Below are 26,406 nucleotides of genomic sequence, written 5' to 3'. Positions count from 1 at the left end.
ATCCAACTTGACTTTGCCCTGGCCAGCCTTTGCCACCAGGCCTATTATCCCAGTCCTGTCCAGTTTTGCCTTGCGTCTCCAGTTTGCTGGCCATCCATCTCAGCAGGTATTGCTTTTGAGTTCATATCCTTAGGACAGAGCCACCCTGAGAGCTGAATTTTGGAAAGGAGTCCAAAATTCAAAATTTGGAAAGTCCAATATTTTTGGATAAAATATTTTAAAAATCAAAGACTATAATCCCAATTTCCTCTTCATTTGAGTAACTGAAGGATTTTTTTAACACCTTTGAGTTTAAAAAAAAGAAAAAAGCTCAGGTCACAGCTTTGCTTGAGTTGCTCTGAGAGAAATTACTCAATTGCTCCTGCTTTTTGTCCAGGGCCATCTGGTATTGACCCACATAGCCTAGAAATTGAGTTCTCTGCTCAGAGTTGAGAGAGAAGGAATTTGTCAAATTTGGGGAAATAGGTAGGGGCCGCAGCTGTCCCTTTTGTTATCTCTATTGCTGTAGTCCCAGGATTTTAGGGTCCTTGGTCAGTTGCAGTGTCATCAGAACCTGGTGAAGCAGAATCTGTCACCAACCCAATAGCCCTAAGGATTTACCCTGGGGCCCACCCACATTTGCATTCTCCAAATGTAAGCAGGGAATCAGAAGTCATGTGAACTGGCCAGGCTGGAATCCTGATCCCCAAATACCTAAAAAAGTCTCCTCTTTCCCCAATACATCAAGGTGTGAGCCTTTGAAAAATTTCCCCCCAAAAGCTTAAGAAATCATCTCATTCACTGGATTTGAATTGAATTCCTTGAAATGACTAATACATACCCTCAGCAGCTCCAGCAACAGATGCCAGGATGATAAATGACAACTAGCAAAATGCTAATCACACACGAGCCTGGAGGTATAAAGAGATAGAAGCAAAAATCTCTGCGAGCCACCCCAGCTAGTGTGGCAAAGAGAAATGAGCTTGGGATTTGAAGCCAGAGGACCTTGGCAAATACAGGGGGGAATCTCTTTTTAAGTGTAAGTTTTAGACCAGTTATGTAATATCTCTATAAGATAGGGGCAGTGAAAATGCTCATTTCACAGGGTTTTTGTTGGTTTTACGTGGGAGTTATGAGAATTAAACACTTCGTAAAATGTAAAGTACTCCACAGATGTTTGTTGTTTGTATTGTTATCACTATTATTACCTTGTGAAAGAGAAGAGAATTAATTTATTTGAAAGGTGATAGTTCTAAAAAATGAGGGAGGGAACTCTTACTGAACCTTGTGATCTCAAGATGTTACAAATGAGTGATTCTGTATTAGAGGTGCTTGGAGAGTCAGAGTGTTAAGAGGCCCCAAAACCTGAATTACAGGAATTTTACCCGTGGCTTATTGCATGGGCTTTTACAGGGAACTTCAGGTCTCAGTTCAGTTAGGATCAGTAGATCTTTACTAAAATCCTTGTTCCAAGTACTGTACGAGGTGCTGGGATTCTGAGATAAATGAGACATCATTCCTGGCCTTCAGAAGCCTTCAGAAGGCTGGGGAGAAATCAACAGAACCAGACTGTTTTTGATACATTGCAATAGTAGTGTTGGAACGAAGGTACATTCATGGTGATCCACCAACACTCTCTGGATCTCTAAATTCAAAGGAGATTTTTCACTCTTCATGGGAGTGTTTTGCTGATTTTCCAGACTTGACACTCTTTCTTCTTGAAAGTTGATGACCTCTATTTGTCACTTCCTTCATGACTTTCTCTTACTCTATTCTACTTTTAAACATTGGTGAAAGGCTTCATCCCTGGAACTTTGCTTTTCTCACTGTACATTATCTCCCTGGTCTTTGTAATCTGCTTTCTTGGTTTTAACTATCACTTGATGCTATGATTTCTTACCTGTATATCTCCACATATGACCTCTCCAATGAGCTACACACTCTCACATTTAACTTTTCTTCCTTCCTTCCTTCCTTCCTTCCTTCCTTCCTTCCTTCCTTCGTCTATCTCTATACCTCTATTTTTTTCTATCTCTCCATTCTCTCTCTCTCTCTCCCTTCCTTCCTTCCTCCCTCCCTCCCTTCCTTCCTTCCTTCCTTCCTTCCTTCCTTCCTTCCTTCTTGTTCTTTTCCAGGCTCAACCTGTCCCATATTAAGTCTAACTGCTATAAGTTGACACCCAAGTTATCTTCCAGATTTCTAGGTGTAATGATAGTTTCTTGCATTGGTAGTCCCACTTTCTCATGACAGAATTAGAATTTATTTTCAAACCTTTTGTGGTTAGGGTGCCAAACTGTGACTTAGGTGCTACAGTCAGATGTATATGTGTAGGACTTAGGGAAGGAAGCAACATAAGGAAGTAGCTGTGGGAAGACTGATCTGGGAAGTGATGGCAGAGGCATTTGGTTCTTATGGGACATTTGAGGCAGAGTTTCTGGCATTCAGTCCCTGTGTGTTTAGGACCAAGCAGCTGATGGCAGTGGTGGAGTCTCTCCTGTGACTGCATATTGCTTCTGAGTTGTTTTAAGACGTACGTTATTACAATTAGTTCTCTGGTTTCTCTATAACTTCTGCAAACTAACAAATATTCTTTAATAAATTATTTTTGCTAAAGTGTTATTTGTAATTGCCAATACTGACTGCTATAGGCCTCAAACTGAGTTTTGACATTCTCTCTCAATGAAGTTATACATTTGTGTGTGTGCGTGTGCGTGTGTGTGTGCGCGCGCTATAAGCATTAATTTTTAAAAATAGATTTTTTTAAGGAACGTTTTTGGTTCATAGCAAAACTGAGCCTAAAATAGAGAGTTCCCATATACCCCTTACCCTCACTACATACACAGCCTCCCCTACTGTCAATATTCTGCACTGGAGTTACAATTGATGAGCCTATATTGACATGTTGTTATCACCCTAAGACTATAGTTTACATTAGGGTTCATTCTTGATGTTGTATATTCTATGAGTTTTGATAAATATATAGTGAAATCTATGTGTCATTATAGTATTGTATAGAATAGTTTCACTGCCCTAAAAGTCATCTGTTCTCTCTATACTAACTCTTGGCAACTGCTGAACTTTTTGCTGTGTCCATAATTTTGCCTTTTCCAGAATGTCTTATAGTGGGAATCATATAGTGTGTAGCCATTTCAGATTGGCTTCTTTCACTTAGTAATATGAACTTAAGGTTCCTCCTTGTATTTTTTATCATTTCTTTTTATTATGAACAATCCATTACCTGGATGTATCAGGTTTACTTCTCTCTTCACCTAATAAAGGACATCTTGGTTGCTTCCAACTGTTGGAAATTATGAATAAAGATGGTATAATCATGTGTGCAGGTTTTTGTGTGACTGTAAGTTTTCAACTCATTTGGGTAAAATCAAGGAACATAACTGCTGGTTAAAGTATGTTTAGTTTTGTGAGCAACCGCTGAACTATCTTCCACACTGGTGGTACCATTTTGCATTCCCAACAGCAATATGTGAGAGTTCCTGTTGCTACACATCCTCACCAGCATTTGGTATTATCAGTGTTGGGATTTTGGCCATTCTCACAGGTACGTGGTGGTATCTTATTGTTTTAATTTGCAATTAACCTAATGATATATGGTGTTGAGCATCTCTTCATAGGCTTATTTTCCTAGAAGAATTAATTTTAAATAATAACTTTGTCATCCTATTTTGGATTGTCTTTATGTCTTATTATGCCGGGAGCCTAAAACAATGGAAATGGCCCAGGGCTTTCTGGAGTTCTGAGAGACTCTGCCTTGAGTTGATGAAAGAGGGATGAGAAGTGAGGGACAGAGGAAAGTGGACTTAAAGAACAATGAAATGAGCTATTAGATAACAGGGATATTCTTTCCTTTAGCAAAGTTACTCACTTCCAGCTGAAGGAGGAACCAGAGTCTCCCTAGTGTCTGCTGCTTGGCTGTCTTGTGAGTAGGAGAAAAGCTGTAAATTGGCTTTTGTGTGTAGTCACTCCCCTCTGACCTCAGGCCCTAGTGGTCTGAAGTGAATGACTGTCCTTATCATACAGGAAATGCTTTCACCTCGATGAAGATAGTTTCAAAATGTATTGGCCTATTACAAACCTTGCTTCCACCCTTTCTTTCTGAACAATGAGCATCTGCCCATCATAGGGATGATTTTGAGATAAAATGTGATAATGCTGTAATGATGCTTTAAAAATCAAAGTGTTTTACAAATGAAAAATCCTACAGGATAGATTTTCCACTTTGGCTTCTCACTGAGTCACAGTCACCTAATTTATGGGACCTTCAGGGTATGGTGTTCTTCTAAGTTTAATGGGAAGATTTATTTGTTTCCCAAACTAATCTTGCTATGAACACCTCATCACTTTCTTTGGTAGCAAAATGTACCTTGTGGCTACTTAAGAACATTCTTAATAATGATGAAGGGAAAGTATTATTGAATCACAATTTATTACTTTCCCCAAGAGTTTTCAGTTAGTAATGTTTTTGGGAATTCCGTCTCACCTTAAAGATCTCCCTTGATATTCACCTCTAAAATATGAGGTTGAGGTTTTGATACATTTCTATTTTCGTATGCAGAAAGTAACAGTAATTTTCTTATCTTAAAAAGCCTTCAAGCACTATCTTAAATATCTTGTTGTCTACATGTTATGGTTTTAATTTTAATTTTTTTAATGTTTATTAGTTTTTGAGAGACAGACTGTGAGTGGGGAAGGGGCAGAGAGAGAGAGGGAGACACAGAATCTGAAGCAGGGTCCTAGCTCTGAGCTGTCAGCACAGAGCCGGACACAGTGCTCGAAGTCACGCAGAGAAATCATGACCTGAGCTGAAGTCAGGTGCTTAACCGACTGAGCCACCCAGGCGCTCCTTTGATTTTAGAAAGGTTTCTTTGTGATTTTCTTAGAGAAGTTCTGAAAAATGATTATACTTTAGGGAAAAATGCCTTAAAAAGTGATGAGAATAAGGGGTGCTGAGTTATAGCATTTAAAAAAAATACATATTATTATGGCTAATGTTTATGAGAAGAGGCAGTGATTATGTTTTCATTGAATCGTTAAAGACCAGTAATTGATAACACTTTAAGATTGCGGGAAGGAGTTTTAGTCCACATTTTTATGTGCAAATGCACATAAAATTCTTCCAAGGTTTAACACTAGTCAGACTTCTGATTAATGTGTAAATAAGCAAAGAAACATTGACATCATTCAATTGGATAATTAACCACTGCACAACATAGTGTACAATGCTAGATTCTATAAATTTTGGAAATAATCATTCATCAATCATTCATCAGAGAACTGTTCAGTCTTTCTTCATTTCTGTGGGAGGCTACTTGCCTTTAGAAGGGAGTACTGAGGAACTCAAGTTGAACACATTAAAAAGGATTTTTAGAAAAGGATTTAATTATTATGGTTCTCAAAAATCTTAACACCTTTGTAATTGCTAAATCAACACACATTAAAATTTAATAGCTAGCATTGCAAAATAATCACTTGACATTTAATGGTGGGAAGGGTCATTCAAGGGGTTGTGTCACTAGTAAAATAATAAATGACGTTTTGGGGTAGGAAATAGAGGTAAATATGAAATTCACATGACTCTGTGCTGGGCAGCTAAATCCTATGGAAAATAGAAAACAGAAGAGTAAATGAATTGGGAAAATGTTGGCAAGGCCCCATCTATATTAAATGGACTCAGCAAGCAATGGAGCATTAGTACCAGTTAAAGTAAAATGCCTTTAAACATGTGTACAAGTTGACGTATTTAGAACAGAGCTCAGTGTCTCTACCTCCTCTCATCCTCCAACCAGCTTCTCCTCTTGATTCTCTCAGTGGTTTATATGCTCTCTCACGCATCTAAACTTGAGGTCTGGAAGTCATCTGAGATTCCTCCTTCTTTGTTAACCTTACATTTGGCACAAAGTCTTATCAGTGCTGCCTCCTACATTCATTCCCTTCTCTGACTCCACCAAGTTCATGAAATTACTATAACTGTCACTGCCTTATCACTTGTCACTCCTGTGTTTCACCTAGAAAACATCTACTTGTTTTTCAAAACTTGCCCCAAGGATTACCTTTTTCCATTAAGACTGACTCTGACTCCCCACTGTTCCAGTAAAACAGTGTTTCTTAGCTTTGGTTGCACTTTGGAAACACCTGTGGTGTTTGAAAAAAACAAATCCACTTCCAGATATTCTGATCTGATGGGTTTGGGGTGCAGAATTTGAAAATACTCCACGGGTATTTTCGATTCTAAGGGACAGTCCAGGTTGAAAACTACAACAGCAAAGTAATCTCCCCCCTGTGTTATCTTCTCTACTGTATCTTTTAACAATAGTTCTGAAGACTGATTGATTAAACATCGGTGTCACTGGAGAGCTTTAAAAAATATGGATTGTTGGGGCTCTGGTAGACAGACTCTAAGGCAATCCTCCAATGACCACAACTTCTGATGTTCAAGCTCTCGTAAAAACCCCTCTCCTTGGGTATGGGCTAGGACGTGTGACTAATATTCTGACAAACAGAATATGGCAAAGGCGATAGGATGTCACTATGTGATGACTGATTACATCAGGTAAAATAAGTTTCTTACTAGCAGACTTGCTCTTTTCCCTTTGCTGGCTTTGAAAAATCAGTCTGCCATGTTCTCAGAAGGCTAAGGAGAGGGCCGAGTGGCAGAACTGTGAGCAGCCTTTAGGAGCTAAGAGTGGCCTCCAGTCAATAGCCAATAAGAACCAGGGGCCTCAGTGTTACAGCCACAAAGAAATGAATTCTGGTTAACAACGTGAAGGAGTTTGGAAATAGATTTACTGCCAGTCATGACTCCAGAGGAGAACTGAACCCTTGGGTGAAACCATGGTAACAGCCTTGCAGAGGACCCAGCTAAGCTGTGCCTCGACTTCTGATTTGTAGAAGTAGATAAATATGGTTTTTTTTAAAGCTGCTAAATTGTGATAATTTGTTATGCAGTGTCAGAAACTAATACATGGTCTATTATGCTTAGCTGAGGTCTCATTTTAAGACGAGATGCTGATTAGATATCCAGATGCTTCTGGAATGACTCAATAGTAGTCATTCTGAAACCCATTAGGTCTAAGCTGTAGGATTCCATAACCTGCTCTTTCACTCCCACAGCCTTTGTGTGAGTGAAATATGCCATTGCTGGGTGCAGTGAGCAAACCCTTGTTTTTTTCAGAAGTACCTGATCTTACAGGTGACGCTTGGTAGGAAATGTGAAGTGACCTGTTGGAGAGGTGGTTCTGAGGACTAAAGGGCCAAGAGATGGCTGACCTGACTAGTGACTCAGGTAAAGAATTACCATTCATCTTTTTTTTTTTTTTCTGATGTGAAATCTTCCTGTTGAGACTTAAAGCTGAGGGTGAGGAGGTAGAGTTGAGGGGTCTCTCTCTAGGCGTTCTCCTTCAGGATGCACAGTTGGAACAGATTCCAGGGACCTTCAACACAGCTTTCTGTTGTCAACTGTTTGTCAAAGCAAGGTCCTTTCTGACTTATAAGATTATTTGATTCTAGGATCTGCAGTACTCCTAAAATAATTTTGTGAGAAGGAAGTTTGCATCTAGGCAAATCCAATGGTCATTAGTACTGGTCTATTGATAAGTGTGCACTCACTTCTCTTATTCCAGTAATGTCTGAAGTTGGCTGGGCACTTTCTCAGACTTTCTAAATCAATTGCCTGTTAGGGTTCCATTAATGTTGTCCTTGTCCTTATTATTTTAGATTCCTTTTTCTGCAGATTATCAAAAAATGAGGTATTGTCTTACAATAAAATAAATGTATTTCTGGTAATTTATATTTGGTTTTCATGAGTCACCTTATACTTTAGTATTTAATTTACTACTTGTAATAGTGAACTTTGTAATGATTATCCTCACTTGAATTTCATATAAAAAAACCCCACAACACAACAACAAGGAATCCATTTTACATTTGAAATGCAGTGAAGAATAAATGCCTTTTTAATAGATTTTCTTTCATCGTATTAGATTCGAGACATTGAACATACTGTGAAAAGCCTAATGAAGAATCTCAGAGGGCTCTTTTCTTTTCATTTCCAGAAGTTAGTAACCTTTTAACACTATCGTATCAAGGATTGCTTGTTGAATATACACTGCAAGTCCATCCTGGATCAAGAAAAAAGCAAAACATAGTTTCGATACTCAAGGAACTTCGGTCCGGTTGAGGAGGAAAGACGTGCATACACGACACAATAGAACTCAAGGGAACAATTATGCAGAGCACAAATAAGTAGTTCAGGGGAGGCCAGAGAAAAAGCGTCCTGAAGGTTCAAGGAAGATTCTGGAGAAAGAGCCACTCAGCTTGGCTGACAGGGTTGTGAGGAGTAGGTAGGAAAAGGAGAGGGAGGCAAGTGTTGTCCATTGTGGTGGAAACATTAGGGAAGAAGAAAAGCTCAAAGGCATTGTATTAGTTGCCCAGAATTGCTCTGACAACATGCCACAAACTGAGTGGCTTAAAACAATGGAAATTTATCCTTTCATCATTCTGTAGCCCAGAAATTCAAAATCAAGATGGCAGAAGGGCCACGCTGTTCCTGAAGGCTGCAGGGGAGAATTGTTCCATGTCTCTATTCTATCTTCTGATGTTTCTTGCAATGTTTGGTTGTAGATGCCTCACCCCAATCTCTGTCTCCATCCTTACACAGAATTCTTCCTGTGTCTTTTCACATGACCTTCCATTTCTGCATGTAGGTCTCTGTAGTTCTTCTTTTCTTACAAGGACAACAGTCACTTTAGAATAAGGGCTCCCTCTACTCCAATACAACCTCATCTTAACCACACTTGCAAAGACTGTTTCCAGATAAGGTCTCACTTACAGATTCTGGTGGTTAAGATTTAAAAGTCTTTTTGGGGGACCCAATTCAATTCATAGCAGCATCTATGGGGGTTGGTTAGAAAGTAGCAGACCAGCCCTGAATGCCAAGCTGAGGTCTTCAGATATAGGCAGTGGGAGTCCCTGAAGAAGTCTGAAGGCCTGTGCATGTTGCAGAAGAGGGTAGCATGCTGAAAGCATAGAGGGATATTAATAATTTCAATGCATTTGAAGAGAGGGAGCAAGATGTGGAATAGTGTGTACAGTGCCATAGAGCATACATTTAAAAAGTGATACAGCCTTATATATGTAGAGACTATTTCTGGAAGAATCCCAAATCTAGCCACAGTAGTTTCCTCTGAAAAGAAGAACTTGGCGGGGGAGGGTGCCTGGGTGGCTCAATCAGTTAGTTGGGTGCCAACTTCGGCTCAGGTCATGATCTCAAGGCTCTTGAGTTCGAGCCCCACATCAGGCTCTGTGCTGACAGCTCAGAGCCTGGAGCCTGCTTCAGATTCTGTGTCTTCCTCTCTCTCTGTCCTCCCCTGCTCATGCTCTGTCTCAAAAATAAATAAACATTAAAAAAAAAAAAGAACTTGAGGCCAGGGCCCTTGGAACAGGAGTGGTACTGGAGACTTAATTTTTCCCTATATAATCTATTTCATTGCTTGTTTGCTTGCTTGATTTGAGCTGTGTATATGTATACACTAAGGAATACTGCAAAAAAGTAAAACCGAAAAATAGATGTGAGGCATTTAACTAGGTAATGCAAGCATAAGGTAACTTAAAAAAAGTACTTGCAGTATGGCCATTAGAGAATGAACGTATTCTCCACATTTAAATTTCTTCATGTTGAGTTTTCTAGATCAGACAGTTGTTGCGTATCAAAGGACCAGCCCGTGGTGTCAGCAGGTAGGAATACCCAGTTGGCCTGTTTGACCGTGATGCTCTCCCTAATCCCAGCTGCTTTTTCTGGTGTCCTCATTGCTTTAAATATTGAATTTTATAATTTTTAAAAAAGCTTATTTATTTTGAGAGAGAGAGAGAATGCAGTGGAAGGGCAGGGAGCGAGCGTGAGAGAGAATCCCAAGCAGGGCTCTGCACTGTCAGCATGGAGCCCCATGAGAGGCTCAAACTCGTGAACTGTAAGACCATGACTTGAGCCCAAATCAATAGGTGGATGTTTGGGGCGCCTGGGTGGCTCAGTTGAACCTCCGACTTTTGATTTTGGCTTAGGTCGTGACCTCACAGTGAGTCCTAGCCCTGTGTTGGGCTCTGTGCTGACAGCCCAGTGCCTGCTTAGGATTCTCTCTCTCCCCTCTCTCTGCACCCGCCCCCCTCCTCCTGCAAATAAATAAATAAATTGAACTAAAAAAAAAGAAGTGTTGGATGCTTGCCTGACCAAACCACCTAGGCACCCCTTTAACTATTTAGTTCTAAAATCTGTGTTTTCTTCCTTGCCTTAAAGTTTAAAGTCACACTCTCTTCCTCATGAAACAGAAGACTAATTGTGCTACCAGTACTGCCAGGAAGTAGGGTGACCTTGTCCCCCATGATAAAGGACTGGGACCGTAGAGAACAACAGGACGCATCTATTTCCAGACCTCCGGTGACTTCGAGGGAGACACAGAGGAGGCAGGGCTGAGCTGATGGCCTTTCCTTTTCTGGCAGTGGTGAGGGGGAGAGGCAGACAGGGCGGTGCCGAGGAGGCCGTGCACAGAAGCCTGGCTCAGAGAAGCGTCCCCCCAGAAATCTCACCTGCCCAGGGAGGGAGGTGAAAACTGCCATTCCCGCTATGTCTTCAGTCATTCCCTTTGCCTCCAGGCTGCTACCTTCAAAGGGACGGGCATTAATAATTATGGCGACTAGTTTCCCCAGATGAGGCATCCTTGTCATTTCATGAGGGTTTTCCAGAACATTGCTCTCAAACCTCCCAACAACATGATACTGCAGAAACCGAATTCTTGGCCTTTGTGATCACAATGGCAGCACTTGAAATTGGGGAAGTGAAAAGCAGGCAGAAAATTTGCTTGGTTTTTAACTCCTTCAATTTAAAGAGGCTCAGAGTGCATTGAGCAGAGTACCCCCTGCTCTTGCTGTGTGGGTCTCTCTGGGCATCCAGAGCTTTGGAGAGGTGCCGAGACGGAAAGCCTGGGGTTAATCAATTAAATTCAACATGCCTGCTGAGCACCAGTCATCAGCCAGGTAGTGGGGAAGATAAATAAGGCACGATTCTCAGTCTCTGGCGGGAAAGACAGACCTATTAAAAAATTCAGTTCCACAATCCCTTATGGACATTTCTGAAACCCCCAAACCTCACGAAATTGAATTCTTTTTCCCATAATCCATCTGGCAGCAAAACTTGAACTGATGTGAGTCTATTTATCTATATCCTTTATTTATACTATTTAGTGTGACTCTTCATGTGTTTTGCTTAAAAAAAAAAATTAATGGGATGTTGCCCCAGGCCCACTGGAGATGTTATACAATGTTGTTGATTATGCACCAGATTTCCTTCCTAAAATCCCCAAAATTCAGACTATGAGAACACATGTGGCACCAAGGGGTTGGTATTAGAGTCTGGGGACCTGTGATTGTTAAATGCTTCTCTCTGTGGAGGAGAGCCTTCTTTCTCTGGCACCTGATATTTCTAGGATGAGGACTCAGGCTACATTGTTTCTGCTTAGTGCAAAGAACTTTTGTAAATCGCCACCTCAACCTGGCTTTCCCTGGAGCTTGGGGTTTTCCATCTTTCCAGTGGAGATCCTATAGTTTCCTTAGGCTTTTTGAATAAATAATTTTCCTTCTCCACTGTTAAGTGTTGCCTTGCCAAGGACTTATTCCTGCTTCCTATTACAGAGATTAATTCTTCCCAAATTTCTCCTTGTAGATATTGGTTAATCCTGGTGCAGTTTGGTTGCTTTTTTCAGGGCTCTAATTAGTCTGTGTCCTACTTAAGTGCAGGGGACGCCATTTGAAATAATAGGCATAGGGCCACCCAGGAGTCTGACTCCAAAACAGGTAGATTCCCTTCTGTGGTCTTAATGTAAGTGTTTTATTTTAATTTTATTTATTTTGTTATTTTTAGGTATCTTATTCCATTTTATTTTACTCACAATGTATTCCTTCTTCTCCTTAGGTAAAAACAAATTTATACAACTAATTTTTTAAAAATTTAAATCTAAGTTAGTTAGCATATAGTGTAATAATGATTTCAGGAGCAGAATTCAGTCGTTCATGACTTCCATGTAACACCCCGTGCTCATCCCAACAAGTGTCCTCCTTAACGCCCATCCCCCATTTAGCCCCTCCCCCACATCCAACACCTCCCCAGCAACCCTCAGTTTGTTCTCTGTATTTAAGAGTCTCTTATGGTCTGTCTCCCTCTCTGTTTTTATATTATTTTTGCTTCCCTTCCCTTATGTTCGTTTGTTTTGTATCTTAAATTCCATATATGAGTGAAATCATATGGTATTTGTTAGAAGTGTTTGTAAATAGAGTTGACCCCTTATTCCCTCATCCCTGGCCACAATTTCTTCCTATAGATGAGCATTAGCTTGTTTACAGTTTGACCTTAACAAGTGCCAGGTTCTCTTCCTTTGAGAATATGAGCTCACATCTGCCCTTCTGGGCAGTCAGTTGGCTCACTTGAGAGGGACAGAATGACATGAGTGGTCCTCGTTCCTGTGAACTTTGAGGCCAGGGGCGGGGGTAGAGCCCTACTGCGTCTTTGACATCTGAGATATAAATCACTCACTGGAGGGAATGGTAGCTTCTTCAGGGGGCTTGAGGAGGCTTTTTAGAGGTCTGCAGCATTGAATTCAGATACTTCTGTGTGGCAGACACTTGCCTGGACCAGAGGAGGACACAGGACCTATGCAGTAGGTCCTACATGGACTCACCTTATGAGAATCAAAGAGAAAGGTCGGAAGGCTTTAGTTTTCTAAGAAACATCCGGGAATGAAAAACTAGTATTCAGAGCAGCGAATACATTTGTAATATTTTTTGTTAGCATTGTCTGTTTCCGACCCACAATACTTAGGAGGAAAGCTGGCAAAAAGAAAAGCTAGTGTGATTATTTTGAGGGATAGCATTTGAGAATTCTTTTTACTATTTGAAATCTTCCCTTTTTTCCCATTAAAAAAATTTGCCCCCACATGCAATTCTTCGTAGAAAACTTAGAAAATATGGCCTACTTATAGAAGAAAAGAAAAATTCCATTATCTTGCTGCCTAGAAATGACCATTTTTAATCATTCCGGCATATGCCCTTAATGACTCTTTTCTAAGCCTATTTAAAAACCTCAGAGGATTGATATATTTGTAGGCATATAGTGTATGTCTGTGCGTGAAGCATACGGACTGATCAACAATTTTGTAATGGCTTTTAGATTTGAAAATACATCAATTCATCTCTTTGTGTTTCACTAAGTTTACTCAAATTCCATCATTTTATTCTGATTCTAGTCCTAAAGAAGGGCCTAAAAAAATGGAGTGGATGGTAGTGGTTCTGGAGAGGTGCAGTGTCAAAGAAAAACTGCACTCAACAAAGGTACAGGGAAGGAAGACTGTATTCAAGACTATAGCAATAGGGGAGAGAGATTGAAAGCAATTCCATTCAAACCGAAGATGGGACTTTTTATGTATGTGTGTGTGTATGTATGTATTTATGAAGTACAGTTAACATACAGTCCTATATTAGTTTTAGGTGTGTATAACATATTGATTCAACAATTTTATACACTGCTCAGTGCTCACCATGATAAATATAGTCACCATACAATGTTATTGACCATACATTATTGACTATATTCCCTATGCTGTAGTTTTCATCTCAATTTATTTTATATCGGTTTTGCCCCCCTGCCCACCTCCCCTATGGCAACCACCAGTTTGTTCTCTGTATTTAAAAGTCTGTTTGTGGGGTGCCTGGGTGGCGCAGTCGGTTAAGCGTCTGACTTCAGCCAGGTCACGATCTCGCGGTCCGTGAGTTCGAGCCCCGCGTCAGGCTCTGGGCTGATGGCTCGGAGCCTGGAGCCTGTTTCCGATTCTGTGTCTCCCTCTCTCTCTGCCCCTCCCCCGTTCATGCTCTGTCTCTCTCTGTCCCAAAAATAAATAAAAAACGTTGAAAAAAAAAAGTCTGTTTGTTCATTCATTTGTGTTTTAGATTCTACATATAAGTGAAATCATATGGCATTTATCTTTGATTTATTTCATTTAGCATAATACCATCTAGGTCCATCCATGATTGTCACAAATGGCAAGATCTCATTCTTTTTTATGGCTGAGCAATATTCCACTATATATATTATATATACATACACACACACACACACACACACACACACACACACGACCTCTTCTTTATTCATCTATCAGTGGACACTTGGGTTACATCCATATCTTGGCTATGATCAATAATGCTGCAATAAACATAGGGATGCATATATCCCTTTGAATTAGTGTTTTTCTTTTCTTTCAGTAGATACCCAGTAGTGGAATTATTGGATTGTATGGTATTTTTATTTTTAAGTTTTTGAGGAGACTCCATACTGTCTTCCACAGTGGCTGCACCAATTTACATTCCCACCAACAGTGCACATGTGTTCCCTTTTCCCTACATCCTCACCAACACTTGCTATTTTTTACTTGTTTTTTGATACTGGGCATTCTGAGGTGTAGGGTAATATCTCCTATGGTTTTGATTTGCATTTCTCTGATGATGAGTGATGTTGAGCATCTTGTCATGTGCCTGTTGGCCATCAGTATTGTCTTCTTTGGAAAAATGTCTATTCAGGTCTTCTGCCATATTTTAATCAGAGTGTTTGGTTTTTTGATTCTTTAGAGATTTTAGATTGTTAGCCTTTTATTGGATATGTGATTTGCAAATATCTTTTCCCATTCAGTAGGTTCCCTTTTCATTTTGTTGATGGTTTCCTTAAATGTGCAAAAGTTTTTTATTTTAATATAGCCCCAACAGTTTATTTTTGCTTTTGTTTCCCTTGCCTGAGGAGACATATCCATAACTGTGTTGCTAAAGCTGATATTCAGGAGATTGCTACCACCTATGTTTTCTTCTAGGGGTTTTATGGTTTCAGGTCTCATATATTTAGGTCTTTAATATATTTTGAGTTTATTTTTGTGTATGGTGTAAGAAAGTGATCTAGTTTTATTCTTTTACAGATAGCTGCTTAGTTTTCCCATCACAACTTATAGAAAAGACTGCCTTTCCCCCATTGTATATTCTTGCATCCTTTGGGGGAGAATTTTTTTAAAAAAATTTAATGTTTATTTTTTATTTTTGAGAGAGAGAGACAGAGCATGAATAGAGGAGGGGCAGAGAGAGAGGGAGATACAGAATCTGAAGCAGGCTCCAGGATCTGACCCATCATCACAGAGCCTGACGCGGGGCTTGAACCCACAAACCATGAGATAATGACCTGAAGTGAAGTTGGACGCTTAACCGACTGACCCACCCAGGTGCCCCGAAGGTTTTTTTAATGCTTATTTGAAAGTGAGAGAGAGCGTGCACGCACAAGGAGGGGGTGGGCAGAGAAAGAGAGACACAGAATCCGAAGCAGGCTCCAGGCTCTGAGCGGTCAGCACAGAGCCCGACGTGGGGCTCAAACTCATGAACTGTGAGATCATGACCTGAGCCAAAGGTGGATGTTTAACTGACCGAGCCACCCAGGCTCCCTGGGGAAGGATTTTTAAGTGTTAGAGTGAGCTAGTGAGGGAGACCTAAGGATATTATGCAGGAGCTGGGTCTATGTGATTAGGTCTTCAGTGTTTGCTAATTGACACTTAACTGAAGTTAGACCCCTGTCCTCTCACAGAGACTGGGAGATAGGGTTGTTATCTTCCTTGACGATTGCAATTCCTGATCCTTGAGAAAGACTTTCCTGAGTTGTAAACCTGGCAAGAGGCTGAGAGATTTTATCTCCAGGGGGCAGAGAAAGAATTCACAATTGCAAGTTTTCAAAAGTAAATGTTCTAAGAAAAGGGAAGTCAGGGTACCATAGTCAGGAAGAAACCAGGTAAAGTTTAGTCAGGCTTAGGGGAACATTAGGACCATCTTGGTGAGTGGAAAGTGGTGGCAAGGTGGCTGAGACCCTGGCAGAGTTTGGAAGAAAGAGATATCTTCAGGACCTGATCAGCAGGGGCTTAGAACATGATCTCCCCTGTGCCAAGAAGAGTGTCAATAAGTAAGTAGCTTAGTGCATTTTAAATTGCATTTACATTAATTTATAAAGAAGAAACCCATTTGTATCTCTTTCCAAAAAAAAAAAAAACAAAAACAGTTCAGTCCCTAATGGACTTTGAAAATACAGGCCCTTTTACTGACAGCAATCTTTTAGTAGAGTAATGTATTCTGTTGTGAAAATTAATTTTTGAGCTTGAAACGAGATGCTAAGTGATTTTCAGCACAAGGGATGGTTATGTTAGATATAGAGGGACTAACAGAAAACAAAATGTTCTTTCAGTGTTTCATGTTTGGGACTACCTGAAAACCAGTTCTCTGGTCACCGTTACTGGTGGTTACTCTTCAGAGTGTGTTTACAACTCTTACTTCACAAGAATGTATTGTAATGTATGTAGGTATGTAATGTAAGCATAATGTTCTCAAGTTTCATCAATATTGTAGCCCATGGCAGAATTTCCTTCTTTTTGAAGGCTGAATACTATTTCATTGTATGTACCTACCACATTTTCTCTGTCCATTCATCTGTCAACAGACTGGTAGTTTGCTTCCACATTTTGGCTGTTGTGACTAATGCTGCAGTGGACATCAGAGTGCAGACAGCTCTAGGAGATTCTGTGTTCGGTTCTTTTGGATAAATACTTCAAGTGGGATTTCCGGAGAGGAAAACAACACAGGAGGCTGATGAATAGGTTTTGAAATCATTTTAATTTTTGCTTCCTATAAGTAGTTTCTGATCAAAATGCTTTTGCTCAGTAGAAAAGGACTCATAAAGAATTTAATACCATGGGAAGGTAGGTGGAAGCGTCTTGGCGTGAGAAAAACAGATGTTTTAAATACCGGGCGATTTCCTTTCCCTCCTCCCCAGCGTCGTCCCGTGGGAGGCAGCCTAGCGGCGTGGGAAGAGGAAAGAAAGCTCCGAGGCCCGGATTTCTACAGGCTCAGGGCTAGTCCTCAAGGGGTGCCCGGCTTCTAAATTTGTTTATGAAATGTGTGCATGGAGCAGTCTGTAGCTATCGCCAGATGCTCAGAGAAGTCCGTGGCTCAGAAGGAGCTGAGAACCCCTGCTTTAGAGACCGGCTGTCTTGCTCTGTCTGGTACACACTGTGTGGCCTTGGATAAGTGGCTTGACCTTGGGGACTCAGTTTCCTCATCTCAGCATGTCTTTGAGTGGATGAGGATGAACATCTCACAGGTGTGGTATAAAGGCTAAGTAAGATGAGAACAGAAAGTATTCTGGCATTTAGAGGCTTAATAATGGTTTCTTTTCTTTTTTTTTTTTTCCTTCCTTCCTTCCCAAGCTTGTCAGAACAGAGCCTCTCTCTGGAGGATTAGGGAACAGTGGGTTCTGCTCTGAGCTCATCCTAAGAAATGTTTAGGCTAAGTAATTTCAAAGTTACAGGAAGAAGAATCCCCAATAATTTAAAATTTAATACCCTTTGCTGCTGTGATCACTTACCAGAAGCAGCAACAAGAGCCCTGGAGAAGTGCATCCAGCTGGGATTCATTCTGGGAAGCATTTCCTAAATTTAGGCCAGCGCAGGGAAGACACCCAACGCAAGGTCACACGGGCCCCACCTGGGAAGACCCTCAAAGCGGGGCATGCCTCACACTTGCTAATGAGGGACAGTGGGGGCTGCAGGAGTCCAGTGAGCTTCCTGGGGGAGGCAGAAACCAACTACTGGTTAGTTTAGACTCCAGGCAAATCTTTTCTGTTTATTTTATGATCAGGAGCTCAGTTTTGTTGTTGCGTCTCAGAGGGGAGCTAATTAAAGATGTTAAGTGAAACAGCAGTATGGACCTTCGTAACAGTTGAATGGGGTGCGGGAGCCGTTTCCATTTGGGAAGAAAGGACTCTTAAATCCATATTAGGACCCTCTCACTTCCCTTTTTAGCAAAATCACTGTTTTAGGTAAAATTGCGAGTGTGAAATTATACAGAGATGATCTGGCAGTTTGTTTGACTTTTTTCTTTCCCTCTCATTTATTTTGCATTTCAGATAACCAACTAGTGCGTGAGGATAAAAAGAGGATTCCGTGTCCTTTGCCTCCTATCTACCGTGGAGGATGTGTGAAATGAAGTGCTAACATGAGGGCACTGGAGAAACTTCCAGGAAAACGTAAGTGCAAACTCAGCTAGTGGAAAGGCACAGTGAGCATTTTGTGTTACAGATTCTTCCTTGCTCAAAATTTAACTATTTATACATGCTCTATAAATACTGTATTATAAATTATAAATACACTATATATTTCCTATATGTAGTGTACATTATAAATATATTTATATTTATATATAATTTATATAAATTAATTATAAACATGTATTTTCCATGGATTATATGTATCATATATTACATGTAGTTTTAACTTAAAAACATTTTTTTAAATGTTGTTATTTTTGAGAGACAGAGCATGAGTGGGGAAGGGAGCAGAGAGAGAGAGTAGAGAGACACAAAATCTGAAGCAGGCTCCAGGCTCTGAGCTGTCAGCACAGTGCCCAATGCGGGGCTCATACGAACTGTGAGATCATGACTTGAGCCAAAGTTGGACACTTAACCGATTGAGCCACCCACGTGCCCCAGTTTTAACTTTTATCATATATTCAATATTATATAGATGTGTTACATATATAATCAAATTAAAAACTGCTACCTTCTCCCATCAAGCCATGTATCTGGTTTGAAGCCTTTGGAAGTCACCCCCACAAAGATCTGGAAGGAAGCTAATTTGCACATGGTCACAGAATCACTCAGGGCAATTCTCTAAACATGCTCACAATTTGACATGTATTTTTTCTATCTTGACGGCCAGCAGGTATTTCTTAAGGAAAAAAATGCTTTCACATGACAAACTTCCTTGCATAGGTGTGAGTCACATTGTGTTATCTTAAATTGCCCTGGTGAGTTAAATAATGTGTTGTCACTGAGCAGAATTTTCACTTTCCTCGGGGGCTGGATATTGGCCAGGTGCTCATTGAATAGGGATATTTGGGATATTTTCCCCTCATTATTAGAATGAATGATAGAATGAATCTATCTTAGATTCTCATCTTGAAAGGTGCGGTCTCTCAACTAATGAGTTTTTTTCCTGAGATAGTAGACATAGCTAAAATTTTAGGAACCCCTTAGAACTGAAATATTGTTTAGCTTTTCCTCAACAAAGAGTCTGCAATTATAAATAAATCATTTGTTAATCTTGTAATGGTAGTATTTAATTCTATGTGGAAACATCCTGTGGCAACTCATTTGTGTTTGATGTTCTCTCAGGACATTCCATAGATTCTGATCATGCGCTGTGTTTATGAACCTTCTTTACAAAATACAGCCTCGAGCTGAGCAATTAAGATTTTAATTTTATGCAACTTGATTGCTCTCCTTCACTTAAAAGAAGTGAATAAATGCATACATTGAAGAGAAACGTTATTAACCTTTTCTTTGTTTATCAGGCTTGCATATCTTGCATCAGAATACTCACGTAATGTGACAGATTAGCTTATTGTTATGCACTGGGTATTTCCTCTATAATTTTATTGATAGTGCTTTGCATACAGCAGGTGCTCAGTATTTCTTATAAATTTATTACAATACGTACCAATATTGCCTTGTTGATCTTGTGCCAGCACCACCTGATTTTTCATTAAAATTTTCTTTTATAACAGCTTTACTAAAAATTGATTCACACACTATAAAATTCACCTATTTAACGTGTACAAGTCAATGGTTTTTAGTATATTCACCATCGTGCAACCGTCAACAGTATCTAATTTTAGACTATTTTTGTCAAATCCTGTACTCATTAGCAGTCACTCCTCATATCCCTCCAAACTCTTTAAACCAAAGGCAACCACTCATCTACTCTGTCTCTTTATTTGCCTCTTCTAGATATTTCTTATAAATGAGGTCATACAATAGGTGGTTGGCTTCTTTCACTTAGCATAGTGTTTTCAAGATTTATCCATGTTGTAGCCTGTATCATTACTTCATTTCTTTTTATTGCCAAGTTCGACTCCATTTTATGCATACATCACATTCTGTTGATCATTGGTTTGATGGACATTTAATTTGCTTTCACTTTTTGACTATTATGGATAATGCTGCTCTGAACATTCGTATGCAGGTTTTTGTGTGGACACATTTTTCATTTCTCTTGGGTACATATCTAGCAGTGGAATTGTTAGGTCATATGGTAATTCTATGTATAACTTTTTGAGGAAATGCCAGATGGTTTCTAAAGTGACTGCACCATTTGCAATACCAGTGACAGTGTTTGAGAGTTCCAATTTCTCCGCATGCTCCCTAACACTTGTTACTATCTTTCTTTTTGATCATAGCCATCTTAATGGATATGGAATGATATCTCACTGTGTTTTTTGATTTGTGTTTCCCGGATGGCTAATATATGTTGAACATCGTTTTATGTGCTTATTGGTCACTTGTTCATCTCCTTTGAAGAAATGTTTATTCAAATCCTTTGTCCAAGCCTGTCTCTTTTTATTATGGAATGACAAGATCTCTTTATTAGAATCTATATACAAGTCTAGCCATATATACGATTTGCATATAGTTTCTCCCACTCAGTGGGTTGTTCTGCTTTCTGGATGGTGTCCTTGGAAGCTCAAAAGTTCTGAATTTTGACTAAGTCCAATTTCTTAATGTTTTCTTTTGTTTCCTGTGCTTTTGGTATTTCATTTTAACACACCATAGAGATTATGCTATGGGAGATCATCTTAGAAGGAATACTTCTTAGATGTGTAATAATTAACTCCCACTTTCATGGGAGTTCAAACAGAGCTGTCTTTAGCACTGAGCCTAAGTAGAAATGGGATGTAGATGATGCTTGCTTTCAGCACCCCCTTTCTGCCCCTCACTGGTACACTTTCTGCCCCTGCCATTTAGTAGATGTCTCTGGCATCCTACATCACATCCCTTCACTCACTGCTGATTTTCAGCCATGGCTGCCAGGGACAGTTCCATGTGAGGTCAGGTGCCCCTAGAGTACAAAACACTCACTTAGGGTGAGGCCAGCATGTCTTTATACTTTTGGCTCTAGGGTCTTCTCCTATGAGTGCAGAAGCCCACAGTACAATCAGAAAAACAGATTTGTTGTCCTAGAGGAGTCCTTATCCAATGGGGGAAGGGAGACTGTGGACAATTCTTTAATCTCCATTCCTGTAGGCAGACACAATTCTGGGAGGTGAGAAGACCCCAGCAGAACAGAACCCTCTGCTTGTATTTTCTGCCTCATCGTTTTGCTCCCTTTTTTTTCTGCACCCTGGGAGAGTCTCTTGAATAGGGTCCCTGCCACCATGTCCTTCCTGCTTTTGAGAGAACCCAAACTAAAGCATTCATGATGGACCTCCCTTATGCTGCCTCTGGTATCTTGTGCTCTCCCCCATCTCTTGAGCTATCTGCAAAATCTATGGGAACCTAACCTACACCTTTCCTAAGTTTCTGTGTCTCAATAAGTCTTTTGTATTTTGTGTCTAATTTCTTCTCAGCCCAGTCAGGTGGTTGTATAGCTAACCTGATGGAGCAATTTTAGTCAAGGAGTTGTGTGCCACTAATAGTTTTACCTCTGTGTCTTCTGGGAACACCTGCATTTTAAAGAGTGACTTTGGTGGATTTCCTCTAAGCAGGAACTCCTAAGAATAGATGGAGGGAGTTGTTCTAGTAACAGCAACATTTCTCTCCTTCCCAGATCACATCCTGAAGGTGACTGTCTTCTGTCACATTTGAGACGATCTTGTGTCCACTATTTCCCCAATTAATATTGTATTATATCTTTGCTGCAGACAGTGGCTAAATTATACATGTTATATCTAAGCGTAGACTTAAGATACTGCTTTGTAATGAGTTAAGTTGGCTTGAAAGAAACATAAATGTGGGGATGTTTTGAGGGCCAGAAGAGAGATGCTATTGCAAGGTTCCAGGAAGAGATTGGAATAGGTACCCTAAAGAAAAAAAATAAAGGTAGAAACAAGAAACAATAAGGGATAAAGTGCACAAAGGATTGGGCAAAATAGTCACTTGGAACATATTTTTGGATGGGTAAAGTCCACAATAAAGGTTTGTTGAATGAATAAATGCTTGAATAAACAATTTTTCCTTTTATACCAGAGAAGAGTATACATGTATCATGTTTACCATGGTCCTTGTACCATGATGGGATGGTTTTAAAAATAAGTCTACAAATTCTTCGTTATTCCTCCCTTCAAGAGGTGGAGACTAATTCCCCTCCCCTTGAGTGTGTGCTGTATTTGGTGACTTCTAGGGAATAGACTGAAGTGGAAGTGATAGTGTATAACTTTGGGGAACTGGTCATGCAAAGGCACTGTGGCTTCTGTCTTGGTTATTCCCTTTCAAATTGTTCACCTGGGGGGAAGCCCATGGCTGTGCTGCTCTATGGAAAGGCTCACCCGGTGAGGAACTAAAGCCTCCAGACAATAGCCACGTGAGCGAGCTTGGACGTGGATCTTCAGCTTCAGTTAAGCTTTCAGATCACTGAAGCCTGAATCTCTCTCCGCCAGAAGATTCACTGAAACCTCATAATAGCCACTGAGCTAGAGGAATCTAACTAGACTATTTCTGGATTCCTGACCCTTTGACACCTTGTGAGATAATAAATACTTGTTGTTTTAAACTGTTGAACTATAAGTTTTAGGATAATTTATACACAACAATAGATAAATAATATACATGGAAAGATATCAATGAATGGTAGTGGTGGTCATGGTTGTGATCATAAAGATGATGAAGAAGATGAAGAAGAAGATAATGATGAAGATGATGATAGTGGAAGAGGAGGAGGAGGGTAGTTAGTATTAACCCCAAAATCTCCTGTTTGGGAGGAGAGAAAAACATCTTACAAACCCCTCTTATATTTTTTGCTGCTTCTCTGGCTAGCTATTCATTGTCTGAACTGTGAGATAAAGACTGCTGTGATGTTGCTTCGGGAGTGAGGCTCTTGCTGGAAGTGGAGACGTTCTAGTTGCGTATGGCTGTGTTGGATTCTCTCACAGCATCTTGACCCAGTGACACTCTATGAGCAGATACACACGAGTGATATTCTACTTCATACCAAGCTCTACCTAGGTGTCAACAGACATGATTTTTCGCTTTCTTTGGGAAAGTGCAACACTGAGCAGTGACTCAGTCTCAAAAAAATTACACATTTAGGACAAAATTCATGTACAAGCTAGAAATATGTGCTTATGCACAAATGACTGCTCTGACTTCTGTCTTCTTCTTGCTTTAAAATAGAGATGAGAACAATTTGGGTTCTGCTCACCACTAATCTTGGATAGATGAGCCATGGAGGATTGTGTAATGGTAATGGCAATGGTAATTACAATGATAATGATAATGATAGTAATGGCCAGTATGTATAGAGCAGACATCTTATGTAACCATGTACATCATCTGTTATGCTCATCACAACTCTGATTACTGAGAAGATTGTATTTCAAAGATGTTAATGAACACATGGCTACTAGTAGTGTTGAGGCTGAGCTTCAAATGGTTCTGATGTTCTCCGAAGAATGAGTTCTCTTTTCTCTACCACATTGCCTCTCTTCCTTACTATACAATGGCTGCCAAAGGCTCAAGAGGGTAAACTTTTGTATCCAATTTATGGAACTGTTTGAATTTAATGGGTACAAATAGAAGTTTGAGTTTTCTCAATACCTTTTTCAGTTATGCTCTGTTCAGTCTCTTTTTCCCCATCCATAAATGAAATACTTGGCAGTACTGTAGCCTTTTTAAAAAATGTTTTATTTATTTTGAGAGAGGGAGCGTAAGCAGGGGAGGGATGGAGAGAGAAGGGGACAGAGGATCGAAAGCAGGCTTTGTGCTGACAGCAGTGAGCCTGATGTGGGGCTCAAATTCACGAACTGTGTGATCATGATCTGAGCTCAAGTTGGATGCTTAACCGACTAAGCCATCTAGGTGTCCCAGTACTGTAGCTTTTTGATCACTCGCAGTTATTAAGTCAATGCAGTCTGTGGTAGAAAGTTCTTAAAATGGCTCTTGTGTTAGAGAGGGCCATGTGGCAAGGAGTTGAGATGTTCTCTGGCCAACAGCCAGGGAGAAGCTAAGGCCTTCAGTCTAAGAGCTTATGAGGAACTGAATGAATGAATAAGCTTGGAGTCAGATCTTCCCTCAGTTGAGCCTTGAGATGGTTGTAGCCCCAGCCACTATCTTGATTGTAGCCTGAAGCTGTATACAGATTCATATCCTACAGAAACTGTGAGATCATAAACGTCTGTTGTTTTAAGCCACTAAATTTGTTTTGCATCAGTATTAATATAGTTTGACCCAGTTTAAAATTTTAATGCAATCCAATGTAATGCTCATTTCCTCTCATTTCTTCCCTCTTCTCAATGTGGTTCAGGAGACTCGCTGGACTTGCTCTTTCATTTCTCCCCCACCTCTGCCATTTTGGGGTCCTGTCTTCCCTGGTGCTTTGGGGCTGGCTGTAGGGACATGGAAAGACACAAGTATCTCTTATTTGACTGGTACCTTTGTTCTCTCTGCTGTTACTGTTTCTCTGGCTTTGACTAAATGTTGGATAAGTGTTCACATACTGGCTCCCTCTGGGACATATGTGAGGGAGAGTTCTCTGTAGAACCCTTCAAAGCTTCCTAGTTTCTTGGTCCTTCCTGATTCTCCCTACACAGCTTCCACCCCAGATATTCAGGTTCAGGTTATTATTGTTGGCGGAATCTCCTTACTGTCAGTGAGATCTTGAATGGGCACCTGCAAGGTGGCACAGGTCCAGCTACCTTCATGTGTTCAATTTCCACTGTCCCTCTGCCACTGGATTTCTCTGCCTTGTTGTTCCCTCCAAATAGGATTGCCAGATTTAGTAAATAAGGACAGAGGAAATCCAGTTAATTGAATTTCAGATAAACAGTGAATAAGTTTTTAGTTTAAGTCTCATGCATTCATATCTTATCTGGCGACCCTGTTCCCATACTCTTGTGTTTTTCTCAAATAGCACACAGAGAAGAGATCAGAAGCACCATTGCCCAACAAGGGAATGAAATGCTAATATCTCTTTGCTGGTTAAGTAGAATGATTCTCTTGTCTCCTTGCTTGAATTGAGATGGGAGCACAGAGAAAGGAGGGACAAGCTCATCACGAATACTAAATTCTCTTGACTTGTGTGTCCAGTGGTTTCTTTGATTCCTGTGTATGCATTTGTAGACTAACAGGGGTGGGCAGTGAATTTTTGGGGGAGGAGGTGTTCTATGGGAGTGTCTGGCCTCAATTATGTATTGTGATGCTTTCTTGGACTCAGTATGGGGTGGCAAGCCTTGAATCTGGGAAAACAGGAAAAATATCCATATCCTGTGCAAGTTACAGCACAGCTGCATTAGAGCAATTCTAGATTTTCTCTTCTAAAGATGTGATTTAATTTGTTTTGTTACCCTTAGCCATCATTTATATTTCAATAGCATGTGGGCTTGAAATTTGTCAGAGTTTCCACCTGGTGAAAATGAATAAAACTACCTTATTTAGCCTCCCTCCCTTTTCTGTCTTTAAATATGTTGAAACACTGTTACCTTGATGCCTTTTTGAGAACTTGAGTCTTCATTAAGGCATCTTTTCTTGAGTTGGTGAGACATCGGTAAGCTCTGACTTACCTAAAGTTCTCTATTAGGTGGTCCCACATTTTTCCTTCCTAAATTCCCTAAATTTACCACTTGTGCTCTTTGCCAATAGTGTTGCCAAGCACTTACCCAGACCCCCCACAGGGACCCAGGTACTCATTCCCCAGGCTGCTGACAGCTCACAGCTCACAGCTCACAGCTCACAGCTCAGACCCTTCCAAGGAATCACCTTGGACTACAGAAACTGCCTCACTGCAAGATTACACCAGTGTGATACAAAGGCTGTCATTTTTTGGCATGTTTGGGACAATTTCATCTCTGTTTCATAATGCTTCCATTGTGTTTTTGTCCTTTTTTGCAATACTGCTTAAATTTGGTACTTTTTTCTTTTTCTTTTTTTCCATTTTATGCTGAAATTACCCTCAAAACCAGTTTGGAAAAGACAACAGGATTAAATTCCATTTTTATTTAAAATGTTTTTTCCTAGATACGTCTCAAAACTAGCTTGAAAATACATGTTTATTACAAGATGCTTGAATTCCATAATTTCTGTTAAAAACATTATTTTTTACTGTATTTTTACTCCGAAGTTGCTTGGAAACTTCATTTTTATCCCAGCAGGCATTCTGTACTTTTCTGTTAAGTATTTCTTTTATTAGATTTTTCCTAAAAATTAGCTTGGAAACATGACTTTTCATCACAACAGGCTTAAATCTCCTCATTTTCAGCAGAATTTAGGCTCATTTTGATTAAAATAATTTTTCCGAGCTATGTTTCAGG

General features: G+C 40.1%; 1 long non-coding RNA gene across 1 annotated transcript in view; it reads left to right on the top strand.

The window, feature by feature from the left end:
- Positions 1-26,406, top strand: part of LOC132682082 (uncharacterized) — a 306,131-nt gene that overhangs the window by 82,129 nt on the left and 197,596 nt on the right. Inside the window, exon 2 of the long non-coding RNA XR_009611457.3 lies at positions 18,017-18,136. This is a non-coding gene — a long non-coding RNA (uncharacterized LOC132682082). The remainder of the gene's footprint in view (positions 1-18,016; positions 18,137-26,406) is intronic.

This window comes from Panthera onca, chromosome A1 (genome assembly GCF_046562875.1).
Source record: "Panthera onca isolate mPanOnc1 chromosome A1, mPanOnc1 haplotype 2, whole genome shotgun sequence".
NCBI classification, from domain to species: domain Eukaryota; kingdom Metazoa; phylum Chordata; class Mammalia; order Carnivora; family Felidae; genus Panthera; species Panthera onca.
This window is presented reverse-complemented; position numbering and strand designations above follow the sequence as displayed.